This window comes from Anarrhichthys ocellatus, unplaced genomic scaffold (genome assembly GCF_004355925.1).
Source record: "Anarrhichthys ocellatus isolate YVR2014 unplaced genomic scaffold, GSC_Weel_1.0 scaffold11, whole genome shotgun sequence".
Taxonomy (NCBI): Eukaryota; Metazoa; Chordata; class Actinopteri; order Perciformes; family Anarhichadidae; genus Anarrhichthys; species Anarrhichthys ocellatus.
Genome location: NW_022280041.1, coordinates 9,191,441 through 9,209,509, shown reverse-complemented (window position 1 = coordinate 9,209,509; position 18,069 = coordinate 9,191,441). Strand labels below are relative to the sequence as shown.

Genomic DNA, 18,069 nt, shown 5'->3' with positions numbered 1-18,069 from the left:
ACGTGACAAATTCGATGATCGAGCATTGGTTTGTTGCCTTTATTAGATGGAGGTAAAGAAAAAGTGAAGACAGGAAATGATGGGAAAGAAAGATCAGGAATGAAATGCAACAAAAGATCCCTGGCCGGACGCAAACACTGCATGTTGCATTTCATGGTCGGCAGCTCGACCTCTGGATAATGTAAAGGATCTGTGGTTGCAGCCCTGCAGTTTTTCATATGTTCGGCTCTTCTCTCCTCGCTTCTGGGAGTGTATGCTCCTTTGGTTCACATTCGTCCTGCACCCCTCCCCCCCCCCAAACACACACTTACGCACAGGCACAAACACACAGTAATAGCTCTCTGGCTTTTCCCTCTACTCCTGCTCACATCAGCTCATCCTCAGTTTCAGTTTTAGAGAAAGGAGGGAGGGAGAGGGAGAGGGAGGGAGGGAGAGAGAGAGAGAGAGAGAGAGAGAGAGAGAGAGAGAAATATGCGCGTGCTCCCTCCGTCGCTGCCGCTTCAGAGGAGAGTAGCCGCTTATTCAGCTGCTGGATGAGGGACGGAACGGAGGGAACAATGAGCAGATACCGGGGATGAGTGAATGAATGAATGAACGTATCCCGACCTGGGCTTCTTTCACAGTACCGAACCGGTGAGAAGACACAAACAACATGTGTATTACTCTTGTTATTATTATTATCTATGTAATTATGCATTTATTATGATTGTTGTGCTCTCTTATTGATATGTGTGAACCGTGCGTAAGACGGAGACAGTCGGAGTGTGTAAGAAGTGTACACATGTGCGCTCACTTTGACGGTCCAGTTAACTGCAGCGGATCGGTGCACGGATGCGTTAACAGGGAGCACGGAACCTGTCGGGGTGAGATGAGGCGGCGGGTGATTAAGTGGCTGTCAGGGAGAGGTCGCGGAGGAATCTACTGGACGTGATGGGGGGGGGGTCTCTCTCAGGTGCGTGCGACGCCGCAGAGCCTTGACCTGTCCGGGAGACGCCTTCAGTACCGCTCCAATTACGCATTTACCCTGCGCACAGTCTCCATCGGAGAGCCTCGCTGGAGAACGGCGAGTGACATTTCCCCCAAAGCTGCAGGTGCATTACCCTGCCGAGCGGGGTTGTGGACCGCGCAGGCTGTGATGCCAGTGGCCGGGGAGGGTGGATGAGATTAAGGTCAGGGATAGTGAACGCATCCGGGTCTGGAGGGACTGCGCTGGGTCAGGGTGCACGAGAGGAATAGATAGGCACTAGAGGGGGAAATTGCAGCCAAATAGCGACATGTAATTATGAGAAGTTGATGCTCATGAAGGAAATGACGGTGGGGCGGGATTAACGATGATGATGAAATTGATTAAATTGACTAAATTGAAATGCACAATAGCAGTTTTTCTTTATTTCATACAGTTTAAAACTAGAGGTAGGGATCATTATGTTTAAATACTTGTTTAAGAAATATATTCGTGCTGGTCATAATGATGATGATGAGTGTAGACTGGTGGTGATGATGGTAGTGTTATTGGCTGATATTTTAATGGTTTTTATTATTACCACATTTTCGTCATTTAGTATTACTCTAAATCTGTCTACATTAGTAGTGTCAGCCATCTGTAAAGCACTCTGAACCTGTGGGCAGAGTGCTTTACAAATGAAGTTGTACTGATTGATTGATATTGGTGGTATGCTGGTGGTGGTGGTGATGATGAGGAGGAGGAACAGAGAGATGCTGATGCTGGTGAAGATGATAAAAATGTCTGTGAGGGGAGTTTTGATGATCATGATGATGACGACGTCAATGATGATGATGATGAGGAGGAGCAGAGCGATGATGCTGGTGATGATAATTGAAATGGTTGTGATGGGAGCTTTGATGATGATGATTATGGCTTAATCAAGGGCAGCATGATGATGAAAATGGTGGCATATTTGATGATGATGATGGTGGCGTCTTATGGCAGCATGATGATGGTGATGAGGACTTTTTCCATCAAGGATAAATAATTAACGTAAAGATATGTCGCCCTCTCAATAATTCAAAACACCCAAGCTGTCTAAAGAAGTGTAGGCTATAGATTCATTTGCATATCTCAAACCGTTTTTCAGCGTCCATCAGCAACAATATGTCTTTGTGTTAAGCAGCTTTGATGCCGTCTAGTGTCTGCTACTACCCGGTGGGCTTTTACTGACTGCAATATCTGCAAGGTGGTGGGTGATAGAACATTTTGGACAATGCAGACGTGCAAAGATGTTTTCAGCAAGCAAAAGGTCAAAAAATGTATTTCGATGTGTCCTGGCAGCAAGGTTGCATGATTTAATGATTAAAGGAAAAATAAAAGGTCAGCTTCTTGAGTTAAGTCTTGGTTTCTAGGCCATGACACAGAAACAACTTCTCGAGACCAGATGAAGCTGTCTTTGAGACTCTGAGTACATTTCCATTACCACCAGAGTTTAAACTTATAAAAAAAACAAAAGTGTTCTCAACTAACTTAGACAGAGCAGCAGTATGTGTTGGGCTTTCCTGCCACCCATGTTGATTTTGTTCCATCCATGCAGTTGTTTATCCTGGGTGAGCTGTGTCTGTAAATGACTGCAAGTCCAGAGAAACCAGGTGTTTAGACATAAAACCACATGCATTTATTCATTATTTTGTCAGAGGCCTAATCCTAGAAACGTCAACATTGATTTGGTCAGGATGTCACATTTATAGTTTACAACTAGGTGTTAGTGCTTTGCGTTTGTGAATAATGCGTGCTGCCTCCGTATACCTGCTATGTCTGTGTGTTTGTGCTGGTGCCAAAAATATCCCGGACTTACTCGCTTTATGTCTGTCGCTTCCTTTCCTGTGACTGTGTCCTCAACTAATCCATTAATGACTTGAACAACACACTGACTTGCCCGCTGGAGAAGGTGGTAACCCACATCTTGGCTTCTATTCTTCTCCATGTTAATCTGGTTATGCGTATCGCTGGCACCGCTCTCCGGTTACTTGAGTTGTACCAACACTGACCCCTGGGATCCCGGTACTTTAGCGTGTCTGGCTGGGAGGGGACAGGAAAGTCCCCGTGGTCATAATCCTCTTCGCTCCTGTGTGTGTGTGTGTTTGTGTGTGTGTGTGTTAAGCTGTTAGTGCTGTCAGTGGGGGGTTAGGATAGATGCCTTGTGTTCTGAATGGTGTCAGGAGGAAGATGATGTTGACAATGACTGGGAAGTAGAAAAAGAAGAAATAAAAAAGAGGAAGAAGAACGAGTCATGTAGCCAGGAAGCCTCTATAAAGGTGACCAGAGGAGAAATAACATATGCTATCATTTATATGATCGTTTTTTATTGAATGAAACAGATCAACCTACAAATATTTAAACAGTAACCAATTATTTTGAATGGCCCCCGTATGGCCTCCAGGCCTGAAACAGCTCCTGATGGCGATGCCCTGATTGATTTCCAAAAGTGTTTTCACATTTATCAGATATTGTCCGTTGCCAGCATGGCGCCCCAAAGTGTTCAATATTAAATACATTTAAAAAGACATTTGAAATAAATATCACCTGATTGGCTGGAAAGTGAGAGGGTGATGAAATCCATTCTCATATGTCATTATGAAATGATGATATAAAAGTTTGATCGGGAGAAAAATGATTGTTGTGAAATAAAAACAAAAAGAGCATTTTTGGATTTTCTTTTATAATGAACTAAAACTAATTGAGTTGAGATTCAATCATTTATAAAGAGTTTTCTGAAATATTGGTTTGTTTATATATACAATGTATCATTGTTATAACTTATATCATAATAACTTTTTATTCATTTAGTACTAAATACTTTGGCGCTTGATGCTTGCAATGCGATACAGCCGGTTTTTCCCCATGCGTTTCCCCCAAAGGGATCATTAAACTTTCAGTTCTTATCTCAAGCTTTCTACCTAACTGACTCACCAACTTCATTTTAATTTAGTTTTTCCTTGTGTTCGAATAGTGGCCTGGATCTAAATTTTAAAAAGCCCACTCCATCTCCGTCATGTGTTTGGACTGCCACTCTGGTACGGAATGATTTCGAGAGGCATTTTAATCTTACTGCAGCCTAACCGGGAGTTACCCCCTCGAGGCCTACAGGTTGATTAATTAAGTGGCTGTAACAAATGAATGTGGGGACAGTGATATATCGCAGTGTTCGTCTCTTCTCTGGCTGTGGCACAAAGTCGTTGGCCGATCCCGTTTCGTTTTATTCAGTGTTTGACATTCATGGAAAGTGCCCAATATGCTGCCTGCTCTGCCCAAACGCCACGTCACATATTGGCACCTCAACACTTGCTGGACTAGAGTCTATACTGTGAATGAAAGCTAAGGTTGTGCTGATCCTCTGGAACTAGTCTGTGAAACCGCAAACAGTACAGTCCGTGCAGACATTTGTTACATACTGTATATAACATGACCTAACATCTGATATTTTATATTATTTTATAACACTTGATATAAGAGAAGAGTTCAAATGTGTTTAACACAATGTGAAAACAATCAATAATCACTTACTCAGAGGGCAGGAACAATATGGGCTTCACATTTATCCTGAATGTAGCACCTTCTGAGTTAAAAAAAACACACACAAAAAACAATAAAGTTGAGTAGTGCCAATCCAATATCACCCTGATTTCTCTCATGGGGCCAAACAGAATCGCCGGGCCTCTCACATCATTCATTCCACTCAGTTTCCAATCTCTCCCAAAGCATCACTTTAGCCATTCATTTGACAGGTTTATTGCCAGATGGTGTCATTTCCAAGCTGGGTGGCAGTTCCTGATGTACCAACGGTGATCCCACTTGCACGGCGGACTGATTTGGCCCTCACACTCGTGTCTTTAGTCCTTGAGAGGTAAAGTTGCAAATGATGAAATGAGTCGTTTTTAGCTTGAAGCACTGACTGCTGCGTGCACCATTTCTGCTTACTCCTCATATTGACCAAACCAGAGAGGACTGTGGGATCTTGCAGTATTACTCTCCTCTCTGTATTTTTTTTCCCACCACCTAGAAGTAGTAAATGCATTGTATTTTAACTCGCTCCATTTGCCACACGTTCAAGCTCATACTAAAAGCCTCTTGAAAAGTGCATTTGTATTCAACAGAGGGTGAAGTTATTTCCTCCAGACATAAAGCCTATTTGTTCCTATCACCTTTTTGGATTCATTAGATTAGATCGTAACGCTCCAGATCTCATGTATATATGTTTATGAATGAGAGGGCAGGGCTGACTGTGGTTGCAGAGAGAGTGGCGCTAAAGGAGAAATCCACTTTACTATCTTTAGTGCAGAGGCATTTATTATGTATTTTACTTATGCCCGGCAAGTGGCAAATGTAGATCATCACTAACTGTAGTACATGATGTAGGTGGAGAAAAGGTAAGTGCACCAAAAGAAAAAAGCGAACTGCTCGTGTCCTATAGAAAATGAAAAGGAGCACACTTCCAGGGGGTGTGTACTGAATGTGGATTTCTTTCCTGAGCCTAAGCCTGTGTAACTTTTTCTGAACAACAGCTGCTGTCGCTTCAACTACATGATAATAGTGTAGGCTGAAACCTAGCATTAAGAAGAGTCCTTCAGTCAGCAAATAAAATTGATTCAGCAATATATATCTAAAGTTTGCTTACATTAGCTCCCTAAAGCTATTGGTTGTACCAGATCAATTAAGGCTGTAGCAGCAAATCCCTCAAAGTAATGAGTTGAGCAATGATGTTTTACAACTTGTATATTAGACTTTTAAATTATACGGATTCAAAAGCTGCGTAGTCTCGGTTTAAAGAATACACTCGTCTCAATCTTAATGCCTTTTTTGCATGAAAATATTCAAGCAGTAATCTTAAGTGTTCAAACTGATAAACACATTTTAGCCAATGCTTCAATGGTAATGGAACAGTTAACCTGTTAAGATGTAACATGTTAATCTCCAGTTTTGCGTGACTGGCTGAGGATTTTTCTGCAGAATCGGGCATTAATGACCAATTGTCAGGACCTCTTGACCAGGTCACCTCGTTCATCTTTAAAGATTAGCAATAATCCCACATGGCTGCTACTGCACCCGGTCGTTTCAGTGTCCTTGAGTCCCTGGGTCTACATTACAATCCACACACAAAGACAGACACGCTCTAAACATCAGCTCCACATCAGCACAGAAGTCAACGCGGAGCAACCTGAAACTGACAGACGTACATTTTCAAACAGACACAAATGCACTTGACGGCCCCGCCGTCTCTTGTCACCCCACCAGATGATGTTTAAAGATGAGCTCGGCATTGATATGCAGAGAGGCTCGCCCTGCTGCTGCTGAGAATAGAAGGCTCCACGGTGGAGGGCAGCCATTGTTTTCATGAATAACCTCAGCCTATGACACACACACACACACACACACACACACACACACCTTAAACTGGCGACAGTGTGTGCGGGAGATATTAACTGTGTCTGTAGCTGTCTGTGTTGTTGTCTGTTGTTATCGCCTTATATTACATTTAAATTATATTCCCCGGATTGCTTGATGCTGTGGAGAAAAGTGGCTAAGGGGGCTTTGATTTCTGAAAGATGGAGGAAGAAAAAAAAAAAAAGATAGCTTTTGTCCTTTTTCTCGGTCGCCGTCGGAGGCCATGTTCAGCACAATCTGCTCTTTTCAATTCATGAATGGGATGCATGGTGTGAAACGGACAATCACAGACTTATCCAATCAACTGTGAAAATGGGCACTGATGAAGAACGCATTGACCTTTCGTGCTTTTCTGAATGGACAGGCTTGAATAGGCGCTGTGCGAAGTGAACAGTTTGCAGAAAACATTGTGTGTTCCTCTCCTCAGGAGGATGCTGAAGCATTGACGCTAAATTGAGGAGCGTGTGAGCCTCTGTGGAGGAGCTACTAGGGATGTCGCAGTAGCAGAAATTTAGTAGTCGATAGAATTATCAGTGAAATTCCACGATTCTCGATGCATCACGATATTGGTATAATTTACCTTTGCGCCCTGCTCTTTTTTTACTGAGTGCATCATAACGTAACTCAATACAACCTCAGTTAACTTTACCTTTCAGCTCTGTTATTTAGTCCAGCAGGACTGTGCTGCCCACTGGCAAAAGTGAGTACTGCTACGTTTTGAAGTGTTGGTTCTTGTGACATCCCTGGTGGCTGCTTGTCGAACAGATGAAGCATTTGTTTCTGATGCATACATTAGTTTCTTCCCTCAGGTTGCCACCACTCCTACTTCTTTTCCTCCCTTCTCTGCCCTGTTATTTTTCCTCCTATTTCCTCCTCCACCCTGTTTGTACAGCTTTTACTCTTTAATTTACTCCATCTCTCTTTCTCCATGTCTGTCTCCATGTCTGTTTCACTCTCTGTCCTCCCTCTAGTTTGATTCTCTCTCTCTCTCTCTCTCTCTCTCTCTCTCTCTCTCTCTCTCTCTATGGCAGTGTATACTGGCATTAAAATCAACATTTTCAGGGCAGTTTACAATCATAATAAGGGTTGGATTTTCCTGTATTTTTAACATTATGTATATCTGTACTGTACCCTACAGATCCAGATTTTAGTTGGACATATAATGCCCTGTTCATAATTTAGCGCCACAACTTACACACTACTGCTACGCGCGTTTGTGTCTGTTGCCTACTAAAACAAAGACACCGATCCAATCCACATTGCCGCCAACCGCGATAGTTGGTCAGTTGATACTTTTCAACTTTTCAGAAGCAGCACTTTCCTCCAATTTGTTTCCATCGGCACATTAGAGTGCAGCGCAGCATTAAACGGGTGGAGCATCAAGTACATGCACAGCCATAACCTTACAACTAAACATCCATCAACAATGCTCCTGTTCCCTCAAACCACCAAAACAAGCTGAAACGGCCCTATGTTGTGTATTTTGTTTTCTGCCTCACTGCAGGCAGTATTAACCTCATGCAACAACTTGCAAATGCTTACACTGGTCAGAGGAGATAAAAAGGATGATCAGATGATTCTGTTTTGTTGGCCACTTAGGCAGCGGAACAAGCTGTAAACACAACATTATATGTTGAATTGGCTTGCCGGTTGGCAAATAATTACCCATTTACACATCCAGCACACACAGAACAATATTAGCATTCATTTGAAGTAGTGCTTTTGGCCACCTTAAGTCTCCACCTATTCATGAGGGAAATATCTGGCTCTTTTGCTGCTAAATGCTCCAAGGTGTTCACCAGCTTCTCGCAAACGTTTTGTCTGCTGTTTGGCGCTGATCAAGTAGCGTACAGTGAGCGGTGGGAGTAAAGCATTAACATTGCTGGCCTCAAAACCAAAACAATGAGCTGAAAGTTGCTAAAAAAAAGCTCAGTAGAGCTGAGGGTAACTGCAGAGTTGGTGATATTTCTCTGTGGCGTTATAATTACGAGCAAGTTCTTTCATATTATACATTGTCATTTGACCCATTGTTGATGTAAAATATTGATTATTGCAGCTTTAAAATCAAACTTCATACATGGCTAGAAATCCCGGTTTATCTGGGGGAAAACAGCCCCAGCATTGGTCTGTGATTTATTGTGACACTGGAGCAAGAATAGTTCTATATTTTTGTATTTCCCTGTTTCGTTGTCACTTTCCCTTCCTTCCACCTCTTTCGTCTTTGCTCTTTTGTTCCCCTCCTATACAGTCGCTCCCACTCCCACATCGTCTTTTCCCCCCCATCAGGTCCACTCCTATCTGTCCTTCTCTCTCAGTCTCTATCTTGTTCTGTCCTCTCACATCCCCAAATCCCCATCTCTGTTTTGCTTCTTGCACTGTCTCTTCCTGCCCAGCTCAACATCATTTCAATTGTGAGAGATCTTACCCATACTTTTGCATTATATTTCCTAATTTACTTAGCTGTTGTATTCTAGTTTTTTCTGTCCTGACTGTTTCTATCCTCCCCTTTCCCAGTAATCTGTCACAGCAGCATAAACCCAAACCTAGTTTATATAATCTGATAAGAGTCCACACACACACACACAAGCTGTCCAGCCACTTTGCATGCATGGCTGCGGGGTGTTTCTGCATGCAATGTGTGTGTGTGTGTGTGTGTGTGTGTGTTCATTAGTGCATGCATGTGTGATTGTGAAATCTTGCAAGTGTCGGCTCCATTGGAGCAGGTGCTGAGTCTGTTTGTGTGTATGATTTTGTGTGTGTGGAGGAAGGATTGTCGTGTCGGGTGGTTTCCTGATTGGTTTTAAGAAGGGATGAGGATTAGAAGCCACAGAGACATGAATGGCTAAACAATAAAAAATATAATGACGCAGGAGTGGACGTCAGGCGCTCCTAAATAACCATAATCCACTCTGTTGTCATGCTATTGCATGTCTCGGCTTCCCTAGTTCTCTCTTTCACACACACTGCACAGCATTGTTTTCAAACACTCGCACATCACTGCTGTGCAAATACAGCTTTATACTTGTTTTCTTAGTCCAAGTTTTCATTGTTTGTGGAAGTTCTGTGTCCTCTCTCCAAGCTCCTCAGTCTTCAGTGCGACCGATCTCAAAAGTGAACGGGTATCCTCATGACTTGAAAATAATAATAATAATGCCCTTTTTTGAAAATATGCACTGCTCCTGTTGCATTTTTTTTTTTTTTATCATACGGGAAAGCTTTGTGCAAATGAAAGACTCCGTTCCATTTAACTTCATTAGTTTTACCACTGCTCCGTTGCTCCCGTTTCCTGAACACAAACAAATGAAACACACTTGTTATCAAACTGTACTGTTTCTTGGCAAGCTCACAGGCCCATAGGCACACACACACACACACACACACACACACACACACACACACACACACACATAAGGTGACACACCTCTTTTTGGCATTCATTCGAATAAGCAGAGATTTCTCATCACTACAGGGGTATTTACTTTTGAAATTAAAGAAGTGGAGTGGGAATAGAGCTGACGAGTGCCAACTCCTTATGAATTATGGCTGGAGGAGATTCATTGAGCACATCCTTCCCCTTGTATACCCGTAGCATTTTGTCCATATTAGGGATGTCACGATACCGACATCTTTGTGATTGGTACCAATACCAGAGAAATTCCACGATTCCTGGTACCCAATTTGATAGCACGGTAAAAAACAAAAACAAGTAGTAATAGTAGAAAAAACGTCACGTCAGAATTTTCCAAAGTATTGGTTCTTGTGTCATCCGTAGTCCTTATCCCTCTTCCTCCTTTCCTTTTTTCTTAACACTGCAGTTCTCCCAAGACGTTGCAGACACACTGATTCACAAACAAGTCGGCTTGACTTAATCCTCTGTTTGTGAAGCTTTATTCATAAAGTGATAGCTGGTCCGCTCAGATCTGGATTTCTTTTATGTTTGGTACTTACAACTGCAAGTCACTCAGAGTAAACGCCTCAGCTACTGCAAGCGACCGTGACATAAAAACGGAGAGAAGCGTTGGTTGGAGGTGTAAGGACGACCAGGGTGAGCGTATAGCGCAAACACTCAAAAGGCTGAGGTTCACTACATGTGTTAGAGAGACAGATAGTTATTCTATGTATAGGTGTCTCTGATGGAAAGTCACATGTGTGTTCAAACAGTGTGACGACTTTTAGTTGTGAACTCCATGTGAGTGCATGTCATTGGGGCCCAGCAGCAGAAAAATAACACTTTAATGAACAGCCTGCACACTGTGTGTGTGTGTGTGTGTGACTTGTCACCAAGTCACTGTAGCATAAAGAAATCCATAGAAGTGAAGAAACAGTATAGGACAGCCTGCATGGAAGCATGGTGTGTTGTTGTGAGTATTTTGAGTTTAAATGTTCATTCTAACATTCATTTATTTCTGCATGATAACCGTGTGTGTGTGGGTGTGCGTAATTTAGCTAGCTAGCTCCCTCAGGCTTTCTGCTATCCCCGCCGTGTGTGACATTTGCAATGGACGGAAGTCTGAGCACCGTGCTGCCAGTACCTCTCAACATCATACAGTACACACACACATACAGAAGCAAAAACAAACAAACGGAGGCTGGCAGATACTGGATATGAACATCTGCAATATGACTTGCACTCGGGGGAGAGCAGAGTGCGCGTGTGTTCGTGAGTGTCAACAAAACGTATCCATGACTGCCTATCCATAGAGAGCCGGGGGAAGATTATGCTGATTGTGTGTTGCGTAATGCCGTACGTATAATGTGCATTATGAGATTACATACATTACATTACGGGCCTTATCTAAAGCCACAGTTCGTGATCTGTCACACTGCCAGCGCCAGTTAAAGGCAGGCTTACACTATCGCAGCATGAAGTCCACAGCTGCATGTGGGCTATTGTACAGTTTCCATTGTGGTTTTAGCTCATTAAGAATCACAACACACCTGGACACTACTTTACATTTAATATATTACCATAGGCATGCATGGACAGCGCACACAACATCACGTGACATTCATGATTAAATAAACAGAGCGTTTATTAGGACGAGTGATTAAACGCCTTCTGCTAGTATGCATTACATTGCATAAAGTTGATGGACTCCCACCAGCCAATCAGAATTGAGAATCCCGCCATTATGTCATGGAATGACTGGTGAAAAGTGACATACAGTAGCAACTGATGCTGGATATAGTTAAATATAATAGATCTACTAAAGACTGGGGTCAGGTGGCAACACCAACGCTCAGCCGGATTGTGAAGGATTTTATATTAAAGATTGGATAGGTTGCTAAAGAGCAGACATTTCATTAAAATATTACAATACCACCTAACCAGCATTTTGCCTTTGAACTGCCATGTGACAGTCTAGCCTAAAGCTTGGAGACATGCATATAGTGTCAAAACCTAAGTAATTATTCACCTATAATATGTGAAATTATAAATCTTCAAACAGTTGCTAGCTTTTCGGGATGCCAAGCAACTGCAGTTGAACACAACTTAATACAAAACTTAATAAGGATATTAGGTAGTCAACTAATTCAGCAACAATTAAAAAGTTTAAGTTTCGATAAAACATCCAAAGTTATCATTTATTATGTAAGGTACGATGATGTACGAAAGTATGCGACATCATTCAAACCAGTGAAAAAAACACAAACAGAAATTCCTCGTGTGAAATAACCAAAACTAATCCAACTTTGGCAGACATATTGTGTCCATGTAGGACCCCAATGCTACTCAATGTTCAATGGTTCAAACACCTCTTTTTATAACTGAGTGTATGCATGTCTATATCCCCTATTTTATCTTGGTTTGACGTTTAAACAAGCTTTAAACGAAACGCTGCTTTACAGTGCGATATCGCTTATTTATTGTTTATTCAAAGATTGTTAATATTGAATGTGTCGCATGTCCAAATTGCACCAACTGCGACCCTGCATATCCTTGAGACCCCAACAATACGTCTGCCATGTGTGAAGTAGACCGGATGAATGTTTCTCAAGATATGCAAAGAACATAGCCACAAAAATACAGACAGACAGACAGACAGACAGGCATTCCTTGCTTTATAGTTAGAAACTGCTCTGGGATGATCATTGATAGTCCTTTTCCACTGGCTGGGTCCATTCACTTATTTCCCCCCTCTCTCTCTGATCATGTCTTCATAAAGCTAGAACAGTTATTAACCCCCAGCCCCAGGGCCGTGTTCATTTAGCTCATTATCTAATATATGCCTAATCCAGAGGTAGAATAAAACATTCATACATGCTCCAACAAACCTCTCTGGCCTTTACAGCCTAAAGGGCCCACTGACACTTTTCTCATTTCCTCCTCTGTATTGTTTTCCTATTACTCTTTCCTCTTATCGTCTGCTCCTTTCCTTTCCTTTCCTTTCCTTTCCTTCATCTCTCCTAACATCCTCCCTCTGCTCTGCTCCCCTCCTCTGCCAGTACCAGCATGTCAATCTGTTGCTTGCTTGGACCTCAATCGCGGCTTCAAACATGCTTTTAGACGGATCAAACTAGATATCAAGCTCTAATACACACACATATGCGGGCGCACACACAAGCGGGCATCACATGCATGCATCTTCACACGCTCACAATGAGCATGTGTCCAATTATTGACTTCAAAGACGCTAGTAAATGGCGTGTGTTAATTTCACATCCACACCCTCAATTGGCACACATATGATACGAGTACACATAACTAACATGCACATAAAATATGATTGAGAGAGAAAGTAGGAACATTAAGACAAACCCGCATGTGGTTTTCTGTGTGTGAGAGAACATTGGAGGGTGTGTGTGCAGTTGAGTGTGAGATTGCGTCCGTAATGAGTGCTCGTTGTTCTCAGATCTGCTGGTTAGGATGTCAGGTGAGTGTTGAATGCTTCAAAAGCTCTTTCATGCCTGCCTCAGTTAGGTCACATCGACCGCTGGATCTGCGGATCGATTGACCAGCCTTAATTTGACTCATTTGTGGAGGCAAGAAATCCCTAATTGAACCTTGGAATGCGCACGCGCACACACACACACACACGTATGTTTTAGGGATGGGAGAAATTGCGATGGACAGGCACTTTACCAATGTGAATGGTGGGTCAATCATCAATTACATCTCATTACTTTTTAATCTTAAATCTTTATTCTGTTTAAACAATTTAAGTCTTTATTTTTTTAAATGTTCACACTATTCTTCATTTAAGCACAAATTGCTCTTAAATTTAAATATTATGAAATCAATTTAGTATTAAAAAAAATCAATGCTAGAGTTGTAGTAATTCATAACGTGGAATGTATTTTTGTTTGCTTCAAATTACAATGTTTTTCCTTTTAGCTCATTAAAGCTACATTAATCTACCTTTTTAGCCACTGGTGGCAAGAAACAAGCTTTAAACAAAACATCTGACATCGCTTTCTTAAGTTGTGGCGAACAGTTATTCTACACATCCAGCAGACACGGAGCAACATTGTAGTCATGTTTCTGGGTACCTGGTTAACGTAAAGACACTCTTCTTTGAGCTCTGTTTTGGTCTCAACAACCTAATATCTTGCTCTTTAGCGGCTAACGCTCCACTATGTTCACCAGCTAAATGTTAACTTTGCTGCAGCTTTAAACTGCAGCGATGATTGTGAGCGTGAACTAAAACAGTAAAGCCAGAAACAATAAAACCAAAACAATGAGCTGAAAGAGGCTAAAGTGCTCCATGGAGCAGTGGGTGACAATTCTTTGTGAGTTTGTCACTGTGAGCAACACCTTTCAAATTAGGCTACATTTAGTGGTTTGACCCATTGCTTATATTTATATATTAAGAAGTGCAGCTTTAAGGTTTTAGATTGATAGCTTATGGGGAGCCATTATCTACAGTTCAGTTTAGTGCGGTATGGAAATCAAATTGTGGGTAAAACTTGCTTGCCATAATCTCTTAAAATATACATTTTGGCAGCTTTATGTTTTTCTTTTCATTAATGGAAATACAGTTGCAAACAGTGAGTGCTCTGAAGCTTGTGTGGTGTGTTTAAGTACATTTTTTAGCTGTCTACTATGAAAAAGCGACTTACACTCAACTCGGAAAAGTAGATTAGCCCTTGAATCGAACACAAAGGGATATTTCTGAAAAATGCCCTCTCTCACAGCCTAACGATCACGTGTATCGACTTCTAACAAATGAAGAAAAAGGCTATCAAGCATTCCCTAATGGATTCCCGATCTCAATCAAGTTTCTTTGAGCAGTCTTTTATTGCTTGTACTATAATTGATGGAAAACAATGGATGCCTGTGAAATAGAAAGTAAATCTATAATTTTTCATTATGACACATAAATTCACCAGGGTCATCGTTATGACCGTGTTTCTCTCAGTTGCACACGAGAGCTGGCGAGTAAAACTGCCGTCCTCTGGAGCATTAGATTGCTTCCTCGAGGGCACCATAATTCTAGTCACAATCTACCAAGCCCGTCATTAGATTTAAACTGGCAACCTTTCAGTGACAAGCCCACACATTTCCCTCCGACCTCGCTGCTACCTCTGTCCCCTGGTGAACTCCTCTCTGCTCTCAGAGGTGTGCTGCCTGGAGCCGTTGTTCAGAAGCAGCAGTTTAAACGACAGGCAGGCAGAAAGTTGATTTCACTCAGCTTTACTCAGAAATCTTCTGAGTACATGGTGTGTGTGTGTGTGTGTGTGTGTGTGTGTGTGTGTGTGTGTGTATTGACCTCCTTCACCCTCATTGCAAACGCCGTCCCAGTTGGATGTTGGATGCGAGAAAACATTATCGATCCAAGGATAGAAACGCTGCCGGGGGGGACTTGGACTAAACTCACAGAGGATTTCTCATTTCTCTTGTCTCTTTCTCGCCCTGGTTTTCTCTCTATCTCACACACACACACACACACACACACACACACACACACACACACACACACACACATACAATCACCCACTCCTCTCTTACCCGTAATGATAACGTTAAAGACTTTTGTATCTCATTAATTACCATGGCAACAGCATTGGACCTGCTTTCTACTCTCCCTTTCTCTCTCTTGCTTTGACTCTCATGCATGCAGAAACACAGTGGGAGATCATGTTTCCATTCTCTTCCACTATACAGCCATCTATATTCAGTATTGTATTGGATATGACTGCTGCCGCACACTCACTGTTGCTTAGATTTTGTTGCTGCAGGATGTGCTGCTGAATTCTTGAGTTATTATAAATGTGTTTGTGTGTCATTTTGTGCGTGATTGTGTGTAGGAATACGAGAGAGTGAGTGTGTGGCTGACTCAGAGTGAGTGAGTGAGTGTCTGCTGGAAGCTATGGCAGGTGCGTAGTCCCCCAAGGGCAGAGTTACATTGTTATCAGAGTGGTGCTACATCTTTGTGCGTGCTCCAGGGGGCATCCACATTACTCGGTAATATACTGTAGATTGTTTATGTAGGTTGAACAAATGCAGAGCTCAAGTGTGTGTGTGTGTGTGTGTGTGTGTGCATGTGTGTTTCTGTACTGTAAAGCAGGTGAGAACAGCTCAAGATGTCTTTAAGTGCAAGCAGATGGGAACTCAGATGTTATCGGAGCGTACGCAACATGATTCGTTTATGGTGTGTGTGTGTGTGTGTGTGTGTGTGTGTGTGTGTGTGTCCCTCCGGCTCATTGTGTATGCATGTGCAGTTGTCACCCTGAGGGGGTGATACCAGCCGAAGCCCAACTCAGCAAAGGGAGGTGAGATGTGCACGACGCTACACGTTATGTGAAGAATTACTCTGTTCTTTTGTCTTCACAGATGGAAAGGGAGCCGGGCAGAATGGGTTGCTTGCATCCAAACCATTAAGCTGGCCATTTATACAAAACGCCCACCTGTCTGTTAGTTTGCTTCAAAACATAATCACCTTTTAGTAAGACTGTAGATCCAAGCTAATGCAATTTTGGTGTCTTATTAAGAACACTTCTTGGTCCAGAGGCAGTGATGAGCTCAAAGAGTGAAGTCCAAACTCTTGAAAGAAGATTTAATGTACGTTACAATCACAGAATTAACATTCGTGAGTCCCCTCAGAGTCTTATTAAAGTTTGACCATTAACCTCACTTACCCCTTCGGGTTTCAGTATTTATGTTAATTTTATTTCTAAAAAGGGAAGAAAATGTAAAAATCCAATTTACAGCACTCCAAGCGCCTCTTTGCTTATGATATGTTTGGCCTTTTTTATTACGTTGAGACAAAATCAGCAGGTTTCACTTTTGTTGCTTGTTGAACCAATGTATTGATAATATATTGGCTTTTCACTCTTTTTTTTGCAGTACATTTTTTGTTGCATAACAGTAACGGGTGTAGTTGTCGTCAACTCGAATAATCTTCACTTCACGTGGTTCACTGAACTGTCTACACCGCAGCAGTGTGTGTGTGTGTGTGTGTGTGTGTGTGTGTGTGTGTGTGTGTGTGCGTGTAGTTGGAGGAGCTCTGCCCGACTGAGAGAGCAGAGAAGTGCGCTGCAGCTTGATATTAAATTACAATAAAACATTAAAAAGTACTAATAATAACCACCAATAATGTCGGGGCTTATCAATGCTCCAGTCTTTAATAATTTAGCACTGGGCCCCGTTTAATATGGATTTTACGTTATACCTTCAGATAACGTAAAAATGCGAAAGACACGGCCGACTCTGTAGAAGAAGGACCCGCTCCTCATATAGACGTAAATGGATTTCTGAGCTGACGAAAACATATGATGATATGATGATTATACACAAATTAAAACAACGTTATAAATATTTTATTCCATTTCTGCCAATTCATCCCCCCAGATGTTACACACTATTCCTTTAAAGCAAACAGAAGTGGTACAGTAGAAAACACACGTCTTTGTTATTAGAAATTGAGCGCTGCTTTTCAGGTAGCTAAGCCTCCTGGTCCTTTTGAAGCAACCTGTCATCCACCGACCCGCCTGGCTGCTGATATCGAGGGCTGCTGCGGGCACAAGAGGCCAAATAGGACGAGGAGGCACTGAATGGTTCCAGTTTATATTTGCTTTACTAACAACATTTTGACTATTGATAGAATTCTCTCTGTATGGTGTAAGCTATTACCATCTAAAAAATATGTTTTATTTGTGTGTGTGTGTTTGTGTGTTTGTGTGCACATTTCGACCAATAGTTTGACATTTTGGAAAATATATACGTATTCACTTTCTTGCTGAGATTTTGATAAGAGAGTCGATACCAGTGTCGTTAAGTATGTAGCTAGAGCCAAGAGTGGATTAGGCTAACTTAGCATGATGACGTGTAGCAGGAGATGCTTTATGCTAAGCTAAACTAATTGCTCTCTGTCTCTTGCAAAACAATTTATACACGAGACACTAAAGTGGTATTATTCTTCTGATCTAAGAGGGAAAAAGTGTATATATTCCTTGAAGGATAAGATTAAGTAGGTGCACCATGAAGCTATATCGTAAGAGCTTTTAAGTACGTTCTTTTCTTTGCCCACTCGACCATTTCCAGAGAGCACGCAGTCAGACAGACGGGTCATTGCAAAGTCAAACTCCCAGTTGTGAACAGTGTCTGAAGACAGGTATGAGTCATCCCCTCAGCCGACTGAGATACCTTTGAAAACATTTGAAACATGCCAAGTCATTCTGTCTGTTTGTGTGTGTGTGTGTGTGTGTGTGTGTGTGTGTGTGTGTGTGTGTGT

General features: G+C 42.1%; 1 protein-coding gene across 3 annotated transcripts in view; it reads left to right on the top strand.

The window, feature by feature from the left end:
• The first annotated feature begins 464 nt into the window (after positions 1-464).
• Positions 465-18,069, top strand: part of slc8a4b (solute carrier family 8 member 4b) — an 85,243-nt gene continuing 67,638 nt past the window's right edge. For all 3 annotated transcript variants that reach the window (XM_031851423.1, XM_031851421.1, XM_031851422.1), the window contains exon 1: positions 465-633. The gene's annotated coding sequence lies outside the window, so the exon portion shown is untranslated. The remainder of the gene's footprint in view (positions 634-18,069) is intronic.